General features: G+C 40.5%; 2 long non-coding RNA genes and 1 pseudogene across 3 annotated transcripts; 1 reads left to right on the top strand and 2 right to left on the bottom strand.

Moving 5' to 3' along the window:
* The first annotated feature begins 9,831 nt into the window (after positions 1 to 9,831).
* LOC310735395 lies at positions 9,832 to 10,507 on the top strand. Its single transcript, XR_014536276.1, has 2 exons — positions 9,832 to 9,888; positions 10,081 to 10,507. It is a non-coding gene; the product is annotated as an uncharacterized lncRNA (long non-coding RNA).
* Positions 10,508 to 12,719: 2,212 nt separating this feature from the next.
* LOC310736142 lies at positions 12,720 to 19,288 on the bottom strand. Its single transcript, XR_014536480.1, has 3 exons — positions 19,152 to 19,288; positions 18,862 to 18,956; positions 12,720 to 12,875 (listed from the first exon to the last, which is right to left on the bottom strand). It is a non-coding gene; the product is annotated as an uncharacterized lncRNA (long non-coding RNA).
* LOC310735394 (chloride channel CLIC-like protein 1 pseudogene) lies at positions 16,447 to 18,344 on the bottom strand (annotated as a pseudogene). The gene is made up of 3 exons: positions 18,243 to 18,344; positions 16,959 to 17,051; positions 16,447 to 16,876 (listed from the first exon to the last, which is right to left on the bottom strand). The product of its transcript is annotated as a chloride channel CLIC-like protein 1 pseudogene (transcript).
* Positions 19,289 to 22,914: the final 3,626 nt, after the last annotated feature.

Here is a 22,914-nt window from a genome sequence, read left to right as displayed (position 1 = left end):
ATTCACACTCTAGCCTAATTAGTCACACTAGGAGTAAATCTTCTCTGTTGTCTTAATATTCTTTTTGCACTAAATGTGCACTTTGTGTTGTTAGTTTTGAGTTCTGTCTACCTTTTGGTAATGTATGTTGTCTGATGTAGCACCTTGGTCCTGGGGAAATGCTGTTTTGTATCACTGTGTACTGCACTGTATATGGGTGAAATAATGATAAAGCCGACTTAACTTGACTATGACTATAACTATATGTTAGTGTTAAGTTGGTTCTCAGACTGATTCACACACACCCACACATTCCTTTGTCGGTTCAGTGTCTATAGAATATTTACGATGTTAGTATGTAAGGTATACAGGGAGTCTTTATCCCAGCCTTTGTACAGTAAATTTGCATATACAGTATTGTATAATTTACACGAATAATAAAGTACCTCATAATGACTTGCCTTGTAGGATCAGCATTTGACACTTCATGCAGTTTTATACTCCATGCTCTTCCAGCTGATTAAACAGCACAATGACTAAACATCTGTCTCTAAACCATTGCACAAAAATGCTGAACAACCATAAACCCGGTAGGCGGAGTCTTCAGTGTACTGAATTAAAGATCTTCCCTGATGTTTTCTACCCGCACCAAAACTCTTAATGTGACCATTATTTTACTGTTAAAAACCTTTTTGAACAATAAAGAATTGAGTCATGAATACAAAATTATAATTAATCTCAGAAAATTCAGTTTAAGACCAAATATGCATAGAGAAATTTCACTAGTATGTGGCCTTGTGATGGACTTGGGTTGACCAAAAAAGTGTCACGTGAACAAAATAAAAAGATCCAAAATTACGAGATTAAAGTCGGAGCGATACGAGAATAAAGTCGAAATTACAAGAATAAAGTCAAAATATTTTGAGAATATTGTCATAGCAATACAAAATTGAAGTGGTAATATTTTGAGAAAACTCAGCGAATCACATAACCGAATGTTTCGCATAAAATACCCGTATACAGTGCCTTGCGAAAGTATTCGGCCCCCTTGAACTTTGCGACCTTTTGCCACATTTCAGGCTTCAAACATAAAGATATAAAATTTAAATTTTTTGTGAAGAATCAACAACAAGTGGGACACAATCATGAAGTGGAACGAAATTTATTGGATATTTCAAACTTTTTTAACAAATTAAAAACTGAAAAATTGGGCGTGCAAAATATTCAGCCCCCTTAAGTTAATACTTTGTAGCGCCACCTTTTGCTGCGATTACAGCTGTAAGTCGCTTGGGGTATGTCTCTATCAGTTTTGCACATCGAGAGACTGACATCTTTGCCCATTCCTCCTTGCAAAACAGGGGTTGGATGGAGAGCATTTGTGAACAGCAGTTTTCAGTTCTTTCCACAGATTCTCGATTGGATTCAGGTCTGGACTTTGACTTGGCCATTCTAACACCTGGATATGTTTATTTGTGAACTATTCCATTGTAGATTTTGCTTTATGTTTTGGATCATTGTCTTGTTGGAAGACAAATCTCCGTCCCAGTCTCAGGTCTTTTGCAGACTCCATCAGGTTTTCTTCCAGAATGGTCCTGTATTTGGCTCCATCCATCTTCCCATCAATTTTAACCATCTTCCCTGTCCCTGCTGAAGAAAAGCATATTTATATATATATATATAGGCAATCAAACATGCCACTTTCGAAATCATCGATCGCAATTCTGATGCTTGAACGATAAGTGAAGCTCAAAGTCTATTAGCATTTTATGCATTGTGTCACTGTCACATGATTGGCTGATTGGATTATTACATGAAAAAGCAGGTGTATAACATTTCTTTATAAAGGACATGCATTTATTTAATACAGCTGTTAGGAAGTTTTCCTGTCCGGCTCGAAGGACCAAATGTTAGGAAGTTTTCCTATCTAGCTCGAAGGACCATATAAGCGTGTCAGTAAAAACACGGTACAGGATTCAGAACACTCAACTTTACCTGGGAATAGAATTTATTGTATATGAGGTGATTCTTGCTGTTTTGTTGTTTGATGACTTCATGGTTCATCACAGATACACGTCAATAGACCGGTAGTCACAAGTCAGAACTTGTATTGTAAAAGTTAAACAGGTACTATACTGTGTAATATACCTCCTGCTGCAAAGTTGATATTTTACTTTTACCTAAAATAAATTTGAACTGAACGGGTGAGAATCCTTATTTATTCATGGAGAAACTTTCTCCAAACATTTCCACCTCCATGTGCTCTCAGAGGTGCACCATTATATTGTTCCCCCTGGAGACACATCTAACAGGTTCCAATTTAGAGCTCAGCCGCCGCACTACACTGCCCTCTATAGGAACTTTTAAAAACTTTTTTTGTGCATTGACCCTCTAGCCATAAAAAATAATTTGTGAATAATAAACTAAATTAACATGGGTTTGTGGAGTTAAAATATAAAAAATAAAATAAAAACAGTACTTTGAGGTGGTGTTTCTGGGGTAAAAGTGTATATCTATCTGGTCTAGAGCAGTGGTCCCCAACCTTTTTTTATGCCACGGACCGGATTAATGTTGGACAATATTTTCACGGACCGATTTAATGTCGGACAATATTTTCACGGACCCGCCTTTAAGGTGTGGTGGATAAATACAACAAAATAAAATTATACGACCGGCATAAAAACTTGTATTTTCTAAATATAATAATAGACGTGAATCCTTTTGTTAGCGGCCGGAGCAGCCCCTTTAGGAAGGTAGCGGATGAAGGTAAGACATGTGTCCTTCATCCATCATGACATGCGTCAAGAGTCAAGTCAAGTCAAGTATAGACAGATGTGGGGGAGAAAATCCGGTAATTATCCAAAATAAAACATTGTTCAGAATCAGATAATTAAAAAAAAAAACAGAAATAATGTAAGTGTAAAAGACTTTATTATAAGTTCTGCATTCTTTCTGTGCGGTACCAATTCGCGGCCCGGGGGTTGGGGACCACTGGTCTAGAGGGTTTCTGGTGGGTTAATAATTACAACAGTCTGTGCTAGAACTATAAAATGTTAGCATCATCGATAGTGGGTGATGTTTGTCGAGATATTACAGTTATATGGTGGTAAATATATATTTTGTAATTGTACAGTTCACTTGTTGGCTTTCATTAAACAGTGAAATAAATAGTCTCAATTTCCTACAAATATTTATTACTTTAAAAAAAAAATCTGATTATAATGAAATTTAAAATAGCAAATTTTTGAAGTATAAATTAAATTATTACTGCATATTTTTATTAACTGGAGTGCCAATATTTTCAACACCACCTTTCCCGCCTGTATGTCCTCCTTTTCTTCCCGAACCCTGTTCCTATAATAAACAAATAAACAAATTAGTATTGAACACGGTTGCCATTGCCTCCTGCTCACAGTTCCATTGCTTCTTCTATATGTTGCTCTGACTTCTGTATTGGAGGAGCAGCAGGCTGCTGTACAATGCTGGGTGGAGGATCTCGACGACCTCCTCGGAGAAATCCAAGAACAGCATGGTGTACAACTGCTTGGCCAAGACTTTTATTTTTGGACCGTTAGAAATGATACGAGACACGATCATCGAGAGTTGGCAATGGGGGTGTACGATGTATAAGTACGGCGCCCCAATAGGATGTTATTTTATTGATGTTTATTGTTGTATGTCGTTGTGTGAGGAGCAGGAGTGGAGGAGAGGTGTAGTAGAAGATAATACAGTGAAGTAGATTTGTGAACTCAGAGATATGAGGAAATTGTTTTGGGTTCATTCAAATTTGTATAGTGTAGTGAGTGAATTAGGTACGTATTTACATACACACATCATTCATAAATATACATTTATATGTGTATATGCATGTAAGATTGTGATATGTCAATAAATATAAATCTGTTTGATCTGGGAATATATGCACATTAGATATATATATTGCATATCAGTAATGAACATATATTTAGAGTAACTACAGAATAAAAGTGTGAGGAATATGAATATGTCAGATTTAGAGACAGAAACTAAAGGCATAAAAATTTTTTGAGGAAAATAAATCTAATAATAATAATAATAATAATAATAATAATACAAATGAATATATAAGGATAGAAGAAGAGTGGAAATGTGGAATGCGAGTTACTTAAATATTTAAGATTGTAAGAATGCCCAGAGTGTGTAACAGCTGAAAGCCAGAGAATATGCATTTATATACATTGCTTGTCTAAAAATAAGAATATAAATAAGAATACAAGGAATGGTTTTTAGTTCTAATATATTTATTTTATAAGCCCCTGTCACAATATTATTACATTATCATAAAAGTACATGCTTAAGCACGATGTGTGTAAGTGAACACACAGCCAGTGCTGGGGGAAAAACCCACACTGCATATGCAGGTCTTACAGCCGTATATTTTGTATATAGGAATAAATTTTCGTTAATAATATACTAATAATATTATATAATGTAATAGGTCATTGATACCATATGCATGCAAGTATATTATTATATAGACATTATATAGATTGTATAAAAGCATAAGTTTGAGTTACTTAGCTTTTTTTTTTTTTCCTTCTAAGCTGCGTCTGCAGTAACTTTTTGCACGCTGACTTGTCTTGTTCTACCTGCATTTCTTTATAGGAGGAAAAGAGAAAAAAGAGCATGTGTATGCAGGATAGAGAGAGAGAGAGAGAGAGAAAAGGCTGCACGCTAAACGTAAATACTTTGGTGGCAGAGAGTGTGAGAAATTCCAATATTTAATATTAATTGATTGGACATGTCGCATGCCATAGTCCCATGTGAAAATTGGTCTGGGAAAATTAGAGTTCAGAGACGACCTGAGCAGCGTAGTAGAAGCCTCTTAACCGTACCATAAGTTATTAGTCATCTGTTTGACTTTATTAAAAACATATATGATAAAGAACCAATAAGTAGTCAATTTAAAAAAAAGAAAAAAGAAATTATTATAAGTATGTAGTATTAGTATTGCTCAGGACTGACAGCAATTGTGACAAACCTAGAGAGAGATTTAGTGGGTAAGAGGACCCAGAGTATTACATTTTAGAGCATAAAATGAACACATTGGGAGGGCTAGGCATAAATAATAATAATAATAAGAAGAAGAAATTGTATAACAGTGGAAAAAAGTCCAGTGGACGGGGTCGGAGAACAATAGAAAATTGGTGCACAGAGAAAGAGTGAGCAGAGCAGAGCAATGCAAACATGCATCATGAGTAAAAACATGAGCCAGCTCTTGCCACTGTAGTGTTAAAATAAAAGTTTCAGAAGAAGATATATATACAGTGGTAGCTTGACCTACGAGTGCATTAATGTACTAATGTATTAATGAGTTTTCCGAGGTACGAGCGGTCACTCTGTCGATTTTTTGCTTTGTTACGCGAGCAAAAATTTGAGGTACGAGCTCGAGACGCCGCTAAGTTAAGTGAAGCCAGAAAGCGAAGATTGTGACGAAAAGAGAGAAGGAAATAGAAGAATGTAATATAAAATAGAAGGAGATTAGCAAAACAGGGAACAGCTTCATCATTAATGGTACATACGGAGCGGACGAATGAAATGCATCCCATGTTAGTTGACCCAGACAGTTCAACTGAAGACATTATAAATCTAGAAAATTCTCCTAAGATGCTTTACAGGGGTATCAAGAAGACACCACGTCGATGTCAGCAATCTTGAGGACAACGAGCCCCAGCAAATTGAAAAATGTTGAGAGAAAAGAAAAAAAAAGTTAATCGCAAGAAAGGGAACGACAAAGCGACATAAATGTGACCTATCTCATCGCAGTTCGAAGCAGAGGCAGTACCTAGTGATGGAAGTGAGCAATGGGAGGAGCGAGAAAGAAAGGAAACAGAGAAATACATGAAGGACTTCAAAAAACAGCACATCCACAGCATCCCCCCCAAAAAACTGAGAGGAAGTTGAAGTACAAGAAGGAAGGAAGAAGGCATAGGCCGAGCAAAGACACAGTGAGACATACAGTGGAGCTAAAAAGACCAAAGTGAACATGATGAAGAAAATTATGAAGATTATTAAAGATGGATGAAAAGAAATTAAGTGAGAATCATGTCTACTGAAAGCAAGAACAAAAAGAAAGAAATATGAGATAGAGATATGCTGGACAGAGGACATGAGTTTCTTTAAAAAGTGAACAAACAAGTGTACCAGTGGACAAGACAAACTACAATTAAAGGAAGAATAGTAAAAGGATGCACTTTCAGAAAAAAAAGGGGGGGAAATTGGGAGAAGATCTCTTTCCTTCATTCATGACAAGAATAAACATGAAGAATCAACGAAAGCAAAATCAAAGAATGATGACGAATATGGTAAAAAAGGATGGAAAGAAAGAGAGAAGTCTACCACAATAGGATATAAAGACCCGAACCCAATACAACGATCCATACATTCAGTCCCTACCCCAGTGACCTGATGTGTTCCCAGGAATTGTAGGTGGGGTGAAAATATGGATGAAACAGACGAATTAAGCATCTTCTGAGACAATGTTCTGCGATCAACTATCAACAATCCCATTCATGGACATAACAGGCCTGTGAGGCCAACTCCCATGCACATGTGGAGGAACTCAGAAATGGATCACTATCCTGGAACTGGTTGACCCAGCACAAATCAGAAGATTGGTTGTGCGGACTAAATATGACAACAGTCCCACGCCATGGAAAAAGAGAATAAATCAAGGCCCAATCAAGGTGGATCCAGGAAGATGGTGAAGGAATACCCCAGTTCATTCTAAATCTGCAAGATGCCTGGAAAAGAGGAGATGGAAGCTCCAGGGGATGAAAACAGCTGATAGCTGCATCTTTTTCTGATGGACCCAAAAGTCACAATCTCCAGCATTCTCCTGTAAAGGAATGAAAACAGTAAGCTTCTCTCAGGAAGAAAAACACAATCTTGGCTCAAAGGTTCACAGTGGGCCTACAAGATCATGAGTCACACTTCCAGAACTGTTAAAACCTCAATGTGTAATGCTTGAATAGGAAAATGGACAGAACATACTAGACTGGCTGATTGGATACTGGCTGGAAATTAAGGAGAAAAGTGCGTCAGGATTGTGGCGAAACATTTAATAGGAAACTCTGGTTAGCGCACATGTGCCCAGACTGTCGAGAAACAAGTGATCCCTGGCATTTTGCTATAAAATATGAGGAAGGAGGAAGAAATTAAGAGTATGAAACGCTCTTGGAAGAACATCTATATGGACATTGAAAAGATAGCAAAACATTGGACATAATATTGCAACAACAAGAAAATACTGTAGAGCTGCCTGACAAATACAAGAACTGTATAAACAAAAGGGCAAAAGGGCTGTTCCATATGCTACCTTAATGATCGAGCGTAATTTTAAATCATAAGATTTAGGGCTAATGGTCAGGGAAGTAGATCAGGGAAGGAAATGAAGGCCTACAAATAAGCCGTACATTCACTTGTCACTCAATAGGAAGCTTTTAGGATATTTCAGAAAGCAACTGAACATAATGATTAGTAAGCACACATACAGGTTATAGTATAGTTAGTTAGAAGGATCAGTTGATTAAGAACCAGAGAGACTTTTAAAATAAGTAAGAGAACAATTAAAGATAAAACACCCAACAGCTAGTAGACTAGTGAAAGCAGCAGGATTAGTAAAAATTCTATATAAATATAAATTCTCCCTATAAATAGTGATGGAAGGAAAATCCTGTATCTATGCTTCTTTTCTAATATGAAAATACCAAGTTTGCTAAAAACCTAAAAAAATTAATAAATCAAAAGGTCTAGCATAATAAGAATATCAGCAATAACAACCGGAAACAATTAGTAATAATTTCTGTTTGCATTTACATTTTCATTTGCATATCATGGACAATACACCTACTCTAGATTATTACAAAGATATTGTAAAAGCCTATCATTATTTAAGCAAGTACTGGAGCAGGACCTTTTACAAATTAAAAAAAATTACAAACTGATTGCTAATGTAGTCTGACAATTAACAAATCTATTTTGTGTTAGAAACAATGGAACTGAATGAGCATAATGTGGGTAAAAAGAAGCTACAATGCTGTAAACTAAATGTAGAATAGATAGGAAGAGGCACAAAGCCATAAAATATTGTTAGCCCTTGTGGATACTATTCAGAAAGCATCAAAACCATAAACTTTAAAACAAACGCTGTCATTCCTTGGCATAGCAGCTCAGTAGACCATGGATATGAGACTTTGCATAAAAAGCACATGATAAAACCAACTGATTAATTTAAGTTTTACACTGACTAATTTTATATAGTAATTACAGATAGTATAGAAAAATTAGATTATCCAACTTTGTCTCTGAAAGAAATAGATTTGCTTTGGCTGTGTTGATGCAGCAACCGCAAGAATAGAAAAAACAACTAATTACATACTTTAGAATTGCACTTGATAAGGTGGAGAAGGGCATGCATGCCACCATGTTATCAAGCAGTAGCAGCAGCTGCCTTCACAAATCAGAAGGTATCGACAATCACAATGGGACGGCAACCCTATATACTTTGTCCAATCAATTACTTGTCATGTCCAATTTCATAAAAATGACTATAATGTGATACTCTCTGCACCAGAGCTAACAATTGAAAGATGTGGCATAATAAATAGAGTAATAAACCCAGTAGATAGAACAGTACTTCAGTACAGAAAACACCCCCACACAAGTGCTCGGAAAAATCAAAGACATTTTTAAAAATTAAGAACAAATTTGGAGACACAGAACCTTTTTAATGAATGCTTATGTTATCGTTGAAATAAAAGAGATACAGCAGGTTATGCAGATATTAATTGTGAAGCGAACTCAGATTAAATTACAACACACATATTCAATGCCTAAAAAAGGTTCAGCCAACAATATAAGATCTGGTATAGATAAATAAATATATTAGCCATTTTGTCAAAATAGAGGGTTCCATGGTTACAAAAGGTAATATGATAGCAGATAGCAGTTGTACTGGAGTACCTTGAAACTGAAATATCAAGTGATGTAACACATCTAACACGAATGTATAGAGCCTTGTATTCCCAGGTTTATGAGACTACACAGAGAAGTGCTGCAGATAAGCAGGAACTAGAATCAAGTGCACCACATGCTGGGACACGCTTGATATCCTGTAAATTGCATGTGAAACCTGTGGCCACTGAACACCAAACGCTGAACGCAATTGCCAAGCTGGATGCACTGCTTCTCCAAAACCCAGCATTAGTGGTGGCACTGAACTTTTCGTACACTTTCTTACCTTTTCTTACCTATCTTAGAACTTTTCTTTGTAAACTATATGTTTTTGGTTTGTTTCATGTTTTGTGATAGTGTTAACTGTCCATTGTTTTCATATCTATTGAAAATCTTAAGGTGACCTGGTGTTCACGATCACTGTCGCGCACAAAGCGGGCGGAGTGGGAATTTTCCTCAGAATTGGTCAAAGAGGTTTTTCGCCCACTCCTGGTACACCTATTTTTTGAGAATAAAACATGCTTTGCAGTCAAAGTTAGATAAAACGAAATATGACGGGAGGGGGGAGTATGTTGAGATTCTAGGAAGCAGTTTGATTTGATAAAAGTAATTGGGAAAAAGAAAAAGGCAGGTTATATTTTATGCAACTTTCAAGTTGCAAAGGGGGGGGGGGTATGTTGAGACATGTAGCTAGTTCAGTTTATAATATAAAATAATAATAACAGCAATAATAGAAGAAAAAAGTCAGGTTTAATAGGGTTGGTAAATGCAGGTGCATCATGCAATGTGCAAAATTCACTCAGAAGTCATGTATGGAGCTGCCTATGTGGTTAAACACTTCGGCTATGCGGAGAAAACAGAGAGACCGCATGACATCTTGACTCATCTTGCATAATAGGGTGCATAAAGTTCACCCATGTAATTTAGCTTAGGTCAGCTTCAGCTATCAGTAGTAAAATCTAGTAATATATAATATAATTTAGCTATATGCTTCAGATAACAGAACATCGCTTATATTAGTTTAAATCTAAACTTGATACATATAACTATTACTCAGCATTAATATAGTATAATACTCAGCTTCGCAGAGAACTCGGTGTATAAAGAGAGTTCAGACAAAATCAATAATCATGCTTTGGAGTAAAATTTATCATATATAAAGTTTAGCATACATTATATCATTAAAATGCTTGTAAATGTAATACATGTTATAAAGGCGAGTGAGCAGATACGGCTGATGGATTAGGTTAGGGATTAGAAAAACCGGCAGTTTTAGAAAAATAAGGGGAAAAATGTAGAGGCGACATGAGTATGAACCGGAAGAGATATTCGAGGTGGAAAATAAAGACGAATATGAGGACCAATAGTCACTACAGAAAACAGGCCAGTAGAAAGTGGTGACCACGTACACCAGGCAAAGGGTGTCGGGCGGAAGGAAAAGATAGGAAAATATAACGTAAAATTAAAATAGCAAAATAAGCAAGCAGCATGCCGGCAACATGCCTTAACTAATCTCAAACAGCATATGCACATATATTCAAAACACAAGTAGAAACTTAAGTGGAAAAATGGTAAAAAAAAAATATAAAAAATGAGCAATAGAGTAAAAAGAGTAATATGTTAATAGACACAAAACATCGTCAAATAATAAAGAACGTAGGAGAATAGTTGCAAGAATGTGTATAAGAGGTACAATGTCCAAAACTCAGTTAGTTAGATGTTTGTATAAGAGCATGAGCTTAAGATGCAGGCAGGATGAGAGTAAGACAGGAAATGTTATATAAAGAAGTATTATCACATAAGAAATATATATTAAGAAGATTTTAAGAAAAACTAAGTAAAAGACGAGAGCTATGAAAAATAGGAAAAGCATTTGGAGTGCTGGTGTGTTAAAACTAAAGCCCTGGTTTGTGAAACTAGTAAAAAACTAACACGTTAAACTAACACGTTTCTATACCAAGTCTACACAAAACAAAACAAAGGATGATTTGCAGACATAAGAAAAAACCCAGATGAGATTTTAAGAAAAGGTGTGAATATTGCGGTGGATAATCTTTTGTGTGCAAAAGTGCACGATCAGGGGATGTTGTTTTTAAGAAAAGGTCACATCAAGATATATTTTTAGTACATGTAAATTAGAATCGTATGGCGGTGAACAAGGCCTCCTGGAAATGGGTGGAATTTTTTTTACTAAGAATAGGTATAAACTTATTCAAACAACAGAAAACACGTGAGCAAAAGGTGGGATATGCAAAGCCCCGTAAAATGATTGGTGTATGTAAATTGTGAGGGAGGAGATATTACACAAAATATGTACATTTTACTAGGTGTGAGATATAAACAGTAAGGATTGTTTATATGAAATTTTGTGCTCACATGTGAAAGATGACAGGTGCCATTGCTGTTAAGATGGTTCTCTTCCGAGAGCTCCATGGGACGGGCCTGAAGTGACTGCAAAAAAGCTGATTTGCTCCTTCTCATTCGTGACTGGAAGATGTCATCATTTGGTTTGTTTTTTATTATTTGAATTTTTGAAACTTTTTGGTAATTGATTAGTGAATAGCTAAAACTAATTTGAGTATTGAGCCACTTAATTGTAATGTCTACTCGGACATGGGGTCTGAGTTATAAAAGTTTGTGGAGTTAAAATATTAATAATAAAATAAAAACAGTACTTTGAGGTGGGGTTTCAGGGGGCAAAAGTGATAATAAGGGATAAAAACATTTATTAATTTTTAACACTATGAACAGATTAACAACAATAAAAATTTCAGGCTGCGTTTTGTAAAGATGAGCCCGGTTCCTCGCATGTATTTCTAAGTTGCTCTGACTCGTGTATTGGAGGAGCAGAAGGTTTCTGTACAATGCGGGGTGGAGGATCTCGACGACCTCCTCGGAGAAGTACAAGAACAGCATGGTGTACAGCTGCTTGGCCAGTGCTGTACATAAAGACCTGGGCAAAGGATCAAAAAGATTTTTGGACCGTTAGAAATGATACGAGACACGATCATCGAGAGTTGGCAATGGGGGTGTACGATGTGTATTGTCTACGATAATATCGTAATTGTTGTATTAACTATTTGACATTACAGAGTATAACGCAAAACCCAAACACAGAGTGCATGCGTACGCTACGTGATTAAGTCTAGTAGAGTGCATTTAGAATGATCACAAAATTGAAGATATGGGGGTGGAAAATGTGTATGTCACACGAAAAGTGCTCCAAAGATCAGCATGATTACAAAGGTGACATTGATTTTATTTAACAATTTAAAAAAACAAGAAGATAATATTAAAAGACTTATTTTTTAGACACCGCATTGCCCGTTTTTGCTTGATTTCGCCTCCGCAAACAAATCCAGACTTGGAATTCACAAATCAAATTCCATACTTTTCCAAAATGCGTAGGAAGCCTTTTTATCGTTATCGATAAAAAAATCCCCCCAAAAATATCGAGATATCATTTTTGGTCAATATCGCACACCCCTAGTTGGGATTTGCTCAGTCCTGATCTTAGTACAACTGAAAATAAAAGGTTTGACAGCCATTTTCCATCGAAAACATTCCAAATGACATACCACGATGGCGAGCGCGATTAGAAGAAGCACAGGTATCTGAAGCGTAACAGGCAGGTCTTTCAGTAAGGCCCTGAGAAATTCGCTAATGCCTTGTCCCAAGTGATTCAGAGGGTCTGTAAAGAAGGTGGTCATGGTCATTTTGACAACCTGTAAAGACACAAAACAAGTCAGGCAGGCTGAGGTAAAAAAATGTATAAGTTGAAGAGCAGAGCAGTGAACAAGTAGGAAACTTGTTTGGAGGCACAAGTAGGATCGGATTCACAATCAGGATCTCGTAGTATTGCTTACAAGGGTCTTTCTGAAGAGTCCAAGTTGTCCGAATCCACTCTGAAACCATAGAAGTTAAATGTTTAGACACAGTTGTAAAAAGCTTTATTTGTCCATGTCGGTTTTTGATAAATCGTTTTTTTTATTATTAACCTTAATGAATCATTTAATTATTAACATTTGTGAAAATATTTTAAAACAATTTTTATAAAATGCCTGCTTAGTTTAAATCTTTTTTTTTTTTTTTTTATAATATAGAATGAATTGTTACACTTTTTATTATATTGATTAAATTGATTAGATAAATGAAAATGTTGTATCTCATCTCATCTTCTCCCGCTTATCCGGGGCCGGGTCGCGGGGGCAGTAGTCTAAGCAGAGATGCCCAGACTTCCCTCTCCCTAGACACTTTTTCCAGCTCTTCCGGCGGGACACTGAGGCGTTCCCAGGCCAGCCAGGAGACATAGTCTCTCCAGCGTGTCCTAGGTCTTCCCCTGGGTCTCCTCCCTTCCCGGGAAGGCGTCCAGGAGGCATCCGGAACAGATGCCCGAGCCACCTCACCTGACCCCTCTTGATGTGGAGGAGCAGCGGCTCTACTCTGAGCTCCTCCCAAGTAACCGAGCTTCTCACCCTATCTCTAAGGGATCGCCCAGCCACCCTGCGGAGAAAGCTCATTTCGGCCGCTTGTATCCGGGATCTTGTCCTTTCGGTCATGACCCAGAGCTCATGACCATAGGTGAGAGTAGGAACGTAGATTGACCGGTAAATCGAGAGTTTCGCCTTGCGGCTCAGCTCTTTCTTCACCACGACAGACCGGTACATCGACCGGATTACTGCAGAAGCTGCACCGATCCGTCTGTCAATCTCCCGTTCCATCCTTCCCTCACTTGTGAACAAAACCCCAAGATACTTAAACTCCTCCACTTGAGGCAGGAACTCTCCACCAACCTGAAGTGGGCAAGCCACCCTTTTCCGACTGAGGACCATGGCCTCGGATTTGGAGGTGCTGATTCTCATCCCAGCCGCTTCACACTCGGCTGCAAACCGTCCCAGTGCATGCCTAAGGTCCTGGTTTGATGAAGCCAACACGACAACATCATCTGCAAAGAGCAGAGACGGAATCGCGTTGTCACCAAACCGGACACCCTCCGGCCCCTGGCTGCGCCTAGAAATTCTGTCCATAAAAATTATGAACAGAACCGGTGACAAAAGGCAGCCCTGCCGGAGTCCAACATGCACCGGGAACAAGTCTGACTTACTGCCGGCAATGCGAACCAAGCTCCTGCTTCGGTCGTACAGGGACCGGACAGCCCTTAGTAAAGGACCCCGGACCCCATACTCCCGGAGCACCCTCCACAGGCCGCCGCCGTGGGACACAGTCGAATGCCTTCTCCAAATCCACAAAACACATGTGGACTGGTTGGGCAAACTCCCATGAACCCTCCAGCACCCTGTAGAGGGTATAGAGCTGGTCCAGTGTTCCACGGCCTGGACGAAAACCACACTGTTCCTCCTGAATCCGAGGTTCTACTATCGGCCGTATTCTCCTCTCCAGTACCCTGGCATAGACTTTCCCAGGGAGGCTGAGAAGTGTAATCCCCCTATAGTTGGAACACACCCTCCGGTCCCCCTTCTTAAAAAGAGGGACCACCACCCCGGTCTGTCATCCCAAAGGCACTGTCCCCGGCCGCCACGCGATGCTGCAGAGGCGTGTCAGCCAAGACAGCCCCACAACATCCAGAGACTTGAGGTACTCAGGGCAGATCTCATCCACCCCCGGTGCCTTGCCACCGAGGAGTTTCTTGACTACCTCGGTGACTTCAGCTTGGGTGATGGACGAGTCCACCTCTGAGCCCTAAGCCTCTGCTTCCTCAATGGAAGACGTGACGGCGGGATTGAGGAGATCCTCGAAGTATTCCTTCCACCGTCCAACGACCTTCCCAGGTGAGGTCAACAGCTTCCCACCTCTACTGTAAACAGCATTGGTAGGGCACTGCTCCCCTCTCCTGAGGCGCCGGACGGTTTGCCAGAATCTCTTCGAGGCCAGCCGATAGTCCTTCTCCATGGCCTCACCGAACTCCTCCCAGGCCCGAGTTTTTGCCTCCAGAACCACCCGGGCTGCAGTTCGCTTGGCCTGCCAGTACCCGTCTGCTGCCTCAGGAGTCCCACAAGCCAACCAGGCCCGATAGGACTCCTTCTTCAGCTTGACGGCATCCCTTACTTCCGGTGTCCACCACCGGGTTCGGGGATTGCCACCTCGACAGGCACCGGAGACCTTACGGCCACAGCTCCGAGCGGCCGCTTCGACAATGGAGGTGGAGAACATGGTCCACTCGGACTCAATATCTCCAGCCTCCCTCGGGATCCGGTCGAAGCTCCGCCGGAGGTGGGAGTTGAAGATCTCTCTTACAGGAGATTTGGCCAAACGTTCCCGGCAGACCCAAGCGTACTGTGAGGGTCTGTCCAGCTTCCTCCCCCGCCTTCGGATCCAACTCACCACCAGGTGGTGATCAGTTGACAGCTCCGCCCCTCTCTTTACCCCTCTCTTTACCCAAGTGTCCAAGACATACGGCCGCAGGTCAGATGAAACGACCACAAAGTCGGTCATCGACCTACGGCATAGGGTGTCCTGGTGCCACGTTTACTGATGGACACCCTTATGCTTGAACATGGTGTTTGTTATGGACAAACTATAACTAGCACAGATAATCCAATAACTTCAGTCCAATAAATGAACACCGCTCTGGTTCAGATCAGGGTGGCCGTTCCTCCCAATCACGCCCCTCCAGGTGTCACTGTCGCTGCCCACGTGGGCATTGAAGTCTTCCAGTAGAATGACGGAGTCCTCAGTCGGAGCACTTTCCAGCACCCCTCCCAGAGACCCCAAGAAGGCCGGGTACTCTACACTGCCGTTTGGCCCGTAGGCACACACGACAGTGACAGACCTATCCCCGACCCGTAGGCGCAGGGAAACGACCCTCTCATTCACCGGGGTAAACTCCAACACATGGTGGCTGAGCTGGGGGGCTATAAGCAAACCCACACCAGCCCACCGCCTTTCACCATGGGCAACTCCAGAGTGGTGAAGAGTCCATGCTCTTTCGAGGAGTGTGGTTCCAGAGCCCAAGCCGTGCGTAGAGGTGATCCCGGCTATCTCTAGTCGGAACCTTTCAACCTCACGCACAATCTCAGGCTCCTTTCCCGCCAGCGAGGTGACATTCCACGTCCCTAGAGCTAGCTTCCGTGTCCAGGGATCGGGTTGTCGAGGCCCCCGCCTTCGGTTAACAGCGCTGTACATAAAGACCTGGGCAAAGGATCAAAAAGATTTTTGGACCATTAAAAAATGATACAAGACACGATCATCGAGAGTTGGCAATGGGGGTGTACGATGTGTATTGTCTACGATAATATCGTATTTGTTGTATTAACGATTTGACATTACAGAGTATAACGCAAAACCCAAACACAGAGTGCATGCGTACGATACGTGATTAAGTCTAGTAGAGTGCATTCAGAATGATCACAAAATTCAAGATATGGGGGTGGAAAATGTGTACGTCACACGAAAAGTGCTCCAAAGATCAGCATGATTACAAAGGTGACATTGATTTTATTTAACAATTAAAAAAAACAAAAAGACTTATGTTTTAGACACCGCATTGCCCGTTTTTGCTTGATTTCGCCTCTTCAAACAAATCCAGACTTGGAATTCAGAAATCAAATTCCATACTTTTCCAAAATGCGTAGGAAGCCTTTTTATCGTTATTGATAAAATCCCCCCAAAAATATCGAGATATCATTTTTGGTCAATATCGCACACCCCTAGTTGGGATTTGCTCAGTCCTGATCTCAGTACAACTGAAAATAAAAGGTTTGACAGCCATTTTCCATCGAAAACATTCCAAATGACATACCACGATGGCAAACGCGAATACAATAAGCACAGGTATCTGAAGCGTAACAGGCAGGTCTTTCAGTAAGGCCCTGAGAAATTCGCTAATGCCTTGTCCCAAGTGATTCAGAGGGTCTGTAATAAAAGTGGTCATGGTCATTTTGACAACCTGTAAAGACACAAAACAAGTCAGGCAGGCTGAGGTAAAAAAAATTATAAGTTGAAGAGCAGAGTAGTGAACAAGTAGGAAACTTGTTTGGAGGCACAAGTAGGATCGGATTCACAATCAGGATCTCGTAGTATTGCTTACAAGGGTCTTTCTGAAGAGTCCAAGTTGTCCGAATCTACTCTGAAACCATAGAAGTTAAATGTTCAGACAATTTGTGTAAATGATGGTGGAATTATTGAGCTTGAGATGAGTAATAAGTAATGAGTGTGTGTTAAGTTCAGATTGTGCAGTTCGGTAACACACATTTGAGTGAGTGAGTGTGTGTGTGTGTGTGTGTGTGTGTGTGTGTGTGTGTGAGTTCCATTTCTGTGTATTGAGGAGTCTGATGGCTTGCGGGAAAATCCTGTTGCACAGTCTTGATGTTGCGGCCCGAATGCTTCGGAACCGTTTTCCTGATGTTAGGAGAGTGAAAAGTGTGTGTGACGGGTGTGTGTGTTCGTCCACAATGCTGTTGGCTTTGCGGATGCAGCATGTGGTTTAAATGTGCATAATAGAGGGGAGAGAGACTCCGATGATCTTCTCAGCTGTCCTCACGATCCTCTGTAGGGTCTTGTAATCCGAGACTGTGCAGTTCCCAAACCAGGCAGTGATGCAGCTGATCAAGATGCTTCTCAATGGTCCCTCTGTAGAACATGGTCAGGATGGGGGAATGGGGGATGGAAATTCCTCAACCTTCTCAGGAAGTAGAGACGCTGCTGGGCTTTCTTGGTGATGGAGCTGGTGTTGCGTGACCAGGTGAGGTTGTCCGCCAGATGAACACCAAGGAGTTTGGTGCTCTTGACATTGTCCACTGAGGATCCATCGATGATCAGTGGAGAATGGTCGCTCTGTGCTCTCCTGAAGTCCACAACCATCTCTTAGGTTTTGTCAACGTTCAGAGACCGGTTGTTCACTCCACACCAGGCTGTTAACCGTTTCACCTCTTTTCTGTATGCTGACTCGTCGTTCTTGCTGATTATACCCACCACGGTCAAAACTTGATGATGTGGTTCAAACTGCGCATTGCTACACAGTCCTGAGTCAGCAGAGTGAAGAGCAGTGGGCTGAACATGTTCTTGGTTCTTGGTGATCGAGCTGGTGTAGAGTGACCAGGTGAAGTTCTCCACCAGATGTACAACAAGGAGTTTGGTGCTCTTGACGATCTCCACAGAGGATCCATCGATGATCAGTGGGGAATGGCCGCTTTGTGTTCTCCTGAAGTCAACAAAGATCTCTTTGGTTTTGTCAACGTTCAGAGATGGGTTGTTGGCTCTATGCTGTTCCCGATCCGAAATGACTGAGGCCTCCCAGTCAGGACGTCCAGGACCCAGTTGCCAAGGGAAGTGTTCAGGCCCCGTAGGCTCAACTTTTCAATCAGGAGCTGAGGGATGATTGTGTTGAATGCTGAACTGAAGTCTATTACCAGCATTCGTACGTAAGTGTCCTTATTGTCCAGGTGGATGAGGGCCAGATGGCGTGTCGTGAAGATGGCATCGACGGTTAACGTCCGTGGAACGTCATTTAAGAAATACACAAGATATTTATTTATTCATTTAGGAATTTATTCCTTCCTTCCATCTTTCATTCATTTATTCTCTCCACGGAATTGTCAGGATTTTCTCCTTTTAAGAAAAATTCTTGAAGCCGTACATAAAACGCAAAAGAATCCATATTCCTAGACTGTCGTTAAACAGGTGTTAGAGCGAACTCCGTACGTAAAGCAAGGGTTACGCTCCTACCAGGCACTGACAGATCTTCTTCTACAGGATCCTTTCACGTTTTCAAGCCAAACATGAGATAATAATCTCTCCCACAGGTCCTGGGTTTGCCCCGTGGTGTCTCAATCCAAAGCCTGATGCAGCTAAATACAGAGTCTATCAAAAAGCCAGCATCTCCACTCAAATGCCTACATACATGTATATGAATGGAAATTTCCAGGACCTCACCTTTGATATTGTCCATCCAGTCAAGTTTCTTCACTCCGGTCCATTTATCTGTTCTCCATCATTGCAAGTTTGGCCTGCTGTTCAGAATAGGCAATCTAGAGAAGGTTGAATGTTTCAATCACACTTTGGATTCAGTATTCAACTATTAGACCATAATTATGGTATTTAGCCACTTTGGAAATATCGAGGATATGCCTTTATAAGAGGAATACCATACTAAACAATTACAATTCATGTTATTTGGTGTAGTTTGCAATGTACTGTATTCCCTATCAACCTTTCAACCTTACCATGTAGAGATAATACCAGTTCCACAACAGACTGATGATGAAGTATATGACAAACATTCTCTTAAACTGGAGAAACCAGGACACCACCGACCACATCTTAGCGCAAATTATTGCCACGATGATCAAGACAATGCCCAAGACCTGTAATACAAATTGTGAGAATTATATTTCAAAGGTAAAAACAGACATTAAAAACCGATACATGCAGCAAACTCGAGGTCCAATCACGAGCCAAGATGTACGTGACCGTGATCTCCATTCAGAAAGGCATTTTGCTAAACAAAAGTGGTCTTTTGGGTGATACTCAAATGTTCTATTCTTCTCATTTATATATAATATACTCGGGGTTAGCTTAGTGGTTAAGGCTCTGTGTTACTGATTGGAAAGTCGGGGATTACGCCGGCCCCTAATTGTGTGCATGGGAAAAAATTATCATGTGCGAGTCACAAGCATTATGCTTACTACAATGGGGGTAACACCCAACTCAATTCATCTCCTTCCAATAGCAGGCGGAGATTCGTTATTGGCCTTTGAAATATACCGGTTTTGGTTCGGATTTGCGCAGTGTTTACCAACCATTTGGAATCTGGTAAGACATGTTCAATGATGTCTTACCAAAATTGTTACAATTATTTCAATTATTCCTTTGTCCACCGATTCCAAAAACACATCTGTTAGGTAACTTTCCAGCGACGTCTGTAGAGATCTGTTCATTTAAATAGTCCCGGAGGAAAAACAGGATAACATTTAAAACGCAAAATATGGTTTGGTGTCAGTGCTTCTAGATCATGTTCAACATTAGACGCTGTGCTGATGGGACTGACGGGCTGTTGAGAATAGCCTCCACTTCACAGAACAGTGTGTGTAAGCCTTCATCATCAAGGGTTTGTTCTTGTACAATGGAGTGGAGAACTTGCCTCACCATACGCATTAACCTTTCCCACACTCCACCGTGATGTGATGCTGGGGGGATTAAAGGACGGCTGCCGCAAGCTCCATGTGTGGAATTTTCACTTGTTTTACAAATTTTCACAAATTTGCTGCAAGAAATGAAATAAACCATTTAAATCCATTCAAAATGTCATACCAGGATGGCGAGATATTACCTTTAGAAACTTGTCAATGCCTTCTTCTAAGTTCTTCAGGGGGTCTGTAATAAACATAGTAATGGTCATATTCAAGGCCTGTAAAGACAAATAAGAAATGGGTCAGACATGCCTAGGACAAATTTCTCTACATGAGGTATATACTGTTTTATTGGTTTGCATATCAACTGCAAATTTGTTGTTCAAATTTAGTGTTCAACAAAGGCAGTCTAGAAAATGTAAAATCCATATAAAGATTAGAAAAAACTCAGGACATGTCCACACTAATACATTTTTCTTTAAAAAATGCATAATTTTCTCTCAGTTTTGTCTTCTATCCACAATGAGATTCAACGAAAACGTAGATTTTTGAAAACATTCACCAAAGTGGACAAAGTGAGGAGTCAAGAACTGTGCAGGAGACAGATCAGAGTGGCACACAGTTGTAGGTACCTTGTAGAGATAAATCCAGTTCCACACCAGACTTATGAAGAGGCATATGGCAAATATTCTCTTCAACTGGACAAACCAGGACCCCAGCGACTTCGCGATGCAGATTATTGCCACAACGGTCAAGACGAAGCAAGAGACCTGTTTTAAAAAATTGTGAGTAATATATTACAAAGGATAAAATGAAAATAAGTCATTAAAAACTCCAGTCATGCATTTATGGGCTTTTGAGAGACGCATTCTTGTTCCCTTTGTTTCTATGCAACAAACACAATGAAGGTTTACTTTGATTTAAACAAATATTTAAACATACAAACTTTATTTTGTTAGGAGAAAATTCTCCCTTAGCATTAATTACAACTTTACACACTCATCCAGTCCTCCTCAAAACTTTCTTCCAGTCCTTCACTGTTAAGTTCTTTTGTGTTTTTCTACGTTTTACGTGTCAGTAAAAACACGGTACAGGATTCAAAACACTCAACTTTACTGGGTATAGAATTGATCGTATATAAGGTGATTCTTGTTTTCTTCTGTTAGCTGCTGTTCGGTGGGTTGCGTGATGCTGAATGCATGCTGCTGCTCAGTGTTCTGGCCTCTTATACTCTTGATGGAGGATTGACGTGTACGGCTGTCAAAGACCTTGGTGTTATCATTGACCCTAGTCTTTCCTTTGAGGCTCACTTGAATAATATTACCAGGATCGCCTTCTTTTACCTTAGAAATATTGCTAAAATTAGAACTATGATGTCGTTACAGGATGCAGAAAAAGTAGTTCATGCTTTTGTTACTTCTAGATTAGACTACTGTAAGGGGGAGTGGTGGCTCCAGCGGTTAAGGCGCTGGGTTATCGATCGGGAGGTCTGGGGTTCAAGCCCTGGTATCGCCAAACTGCCACTCTTGGGCCCTTGAGCAAGGCCCTTTAACCCTCTATGCTCCAGGGGACCCTTACGAGAAAAATAAATCAAGAGCCGTGACGTCGAAGTGACATGGGGCCGCCTTCCCGTGGGCTCACCAGGGACCGGTGCTGAGAGGGCAGCAGTCGAAGGCGGGGGTCTTGACAACGCGATCCCCGGACACGGAGAAGTGTCTAGGGAATCTGCTTGAACTGCTGCCCCCGCGACCTGAATTCTGGATAAGCGGGAGAAGATGAATGAATGAATGAATGAATGAATGAATGAACTACTGTAACGCTTTACTGTCTGGGTGTGCGAGTAAGTGCATAAGTAACTTCAGTTAGTTCAGAATGCAGCAGCAAGGGTCCTCACTAGATCTATGAAATATGACCACATCACTCCTGTTTTAATCAGTCTACACTGGCTCCCAGTCAAATCTCGCATTGATTATAAAATACTACTACTGACGTATAAAGCACTTAACGGTCTCGCACCGCATGATCTGAGTGAGCTTCTGTACCAGTATGATCCTCCACGCCTACTTAGATCAAAAGGTGCTGGCTATCTGTTGGTTCCTCAAATAATGAAGACTACAGCAGGGGCAGATATTTCTCTTATAAAGCCCCACAGTTATGGAACAGCCTTTCTATCAGTGTTCGGGACTCAGACACAGTCTCAGTGTTCAAGTCGAGGTTGAAAACATATTTATTTAGTCTGTCGGAACTCAGAACCCATCTCTGAGCAGACACATTACGGGTGGATTCTTTGTTTCAGTTAATCCCCAATGTAGGATGTCTTGGATGAGAAAGAGCAAAAACGTTTTTATTCCAGACACGTTCTGCTGAGCCCATAGATGGTGGTCACTTCATCACATCAAAAATGATCAAGCGCACACACACTTTGCACACACTCATTCTTATACCCTGGTGTTACATGACACCCTGGTGTTCTTCACCCTAGCAAAGTCCCCTTCCTGTGATTCCATATTTGGGTTTTCTTGTTCCCCCCATTACCCTTATTTACGGCTTTTTCTCTATGTCACTTAAGAAAAGAATGTGTATACAACTTCCACCCCCTCTGGTACAGCCAGGCACCGCTTCCTCCTGCTCTCAGGTTTTTATGTGTGGACAACCATTTTGCGGCCTACTTTATCTTCTCCACATCTACTCTGTGTAAGTGTTCTGCTTTTATCATGCTATTTGCTATCCCATTTTCATTAAATCAAGCTATACTATTTTACTTAGATTGTCTATTTGTATATGTTTAACTACATTATTCTACTTTATGTTAGTGTCTAGGTCATACTTCATTTATATTATCTGAACTGACTGTTGC

This window comes from Silurus aristotelis, assembly GCF_946808225.1.
Source record: "Silurus aristotelis genome assembly, chromosome: 13".
Lineage (NCBI taxonomy): Eukaryota > Metazoa > Chordata > Actinopteri > Siluriformes > Siluridae > Silurus > Silurus aristotelis.
This window is presented reverse-complemented; position numbering and strand designations above follow the sequence as displayed.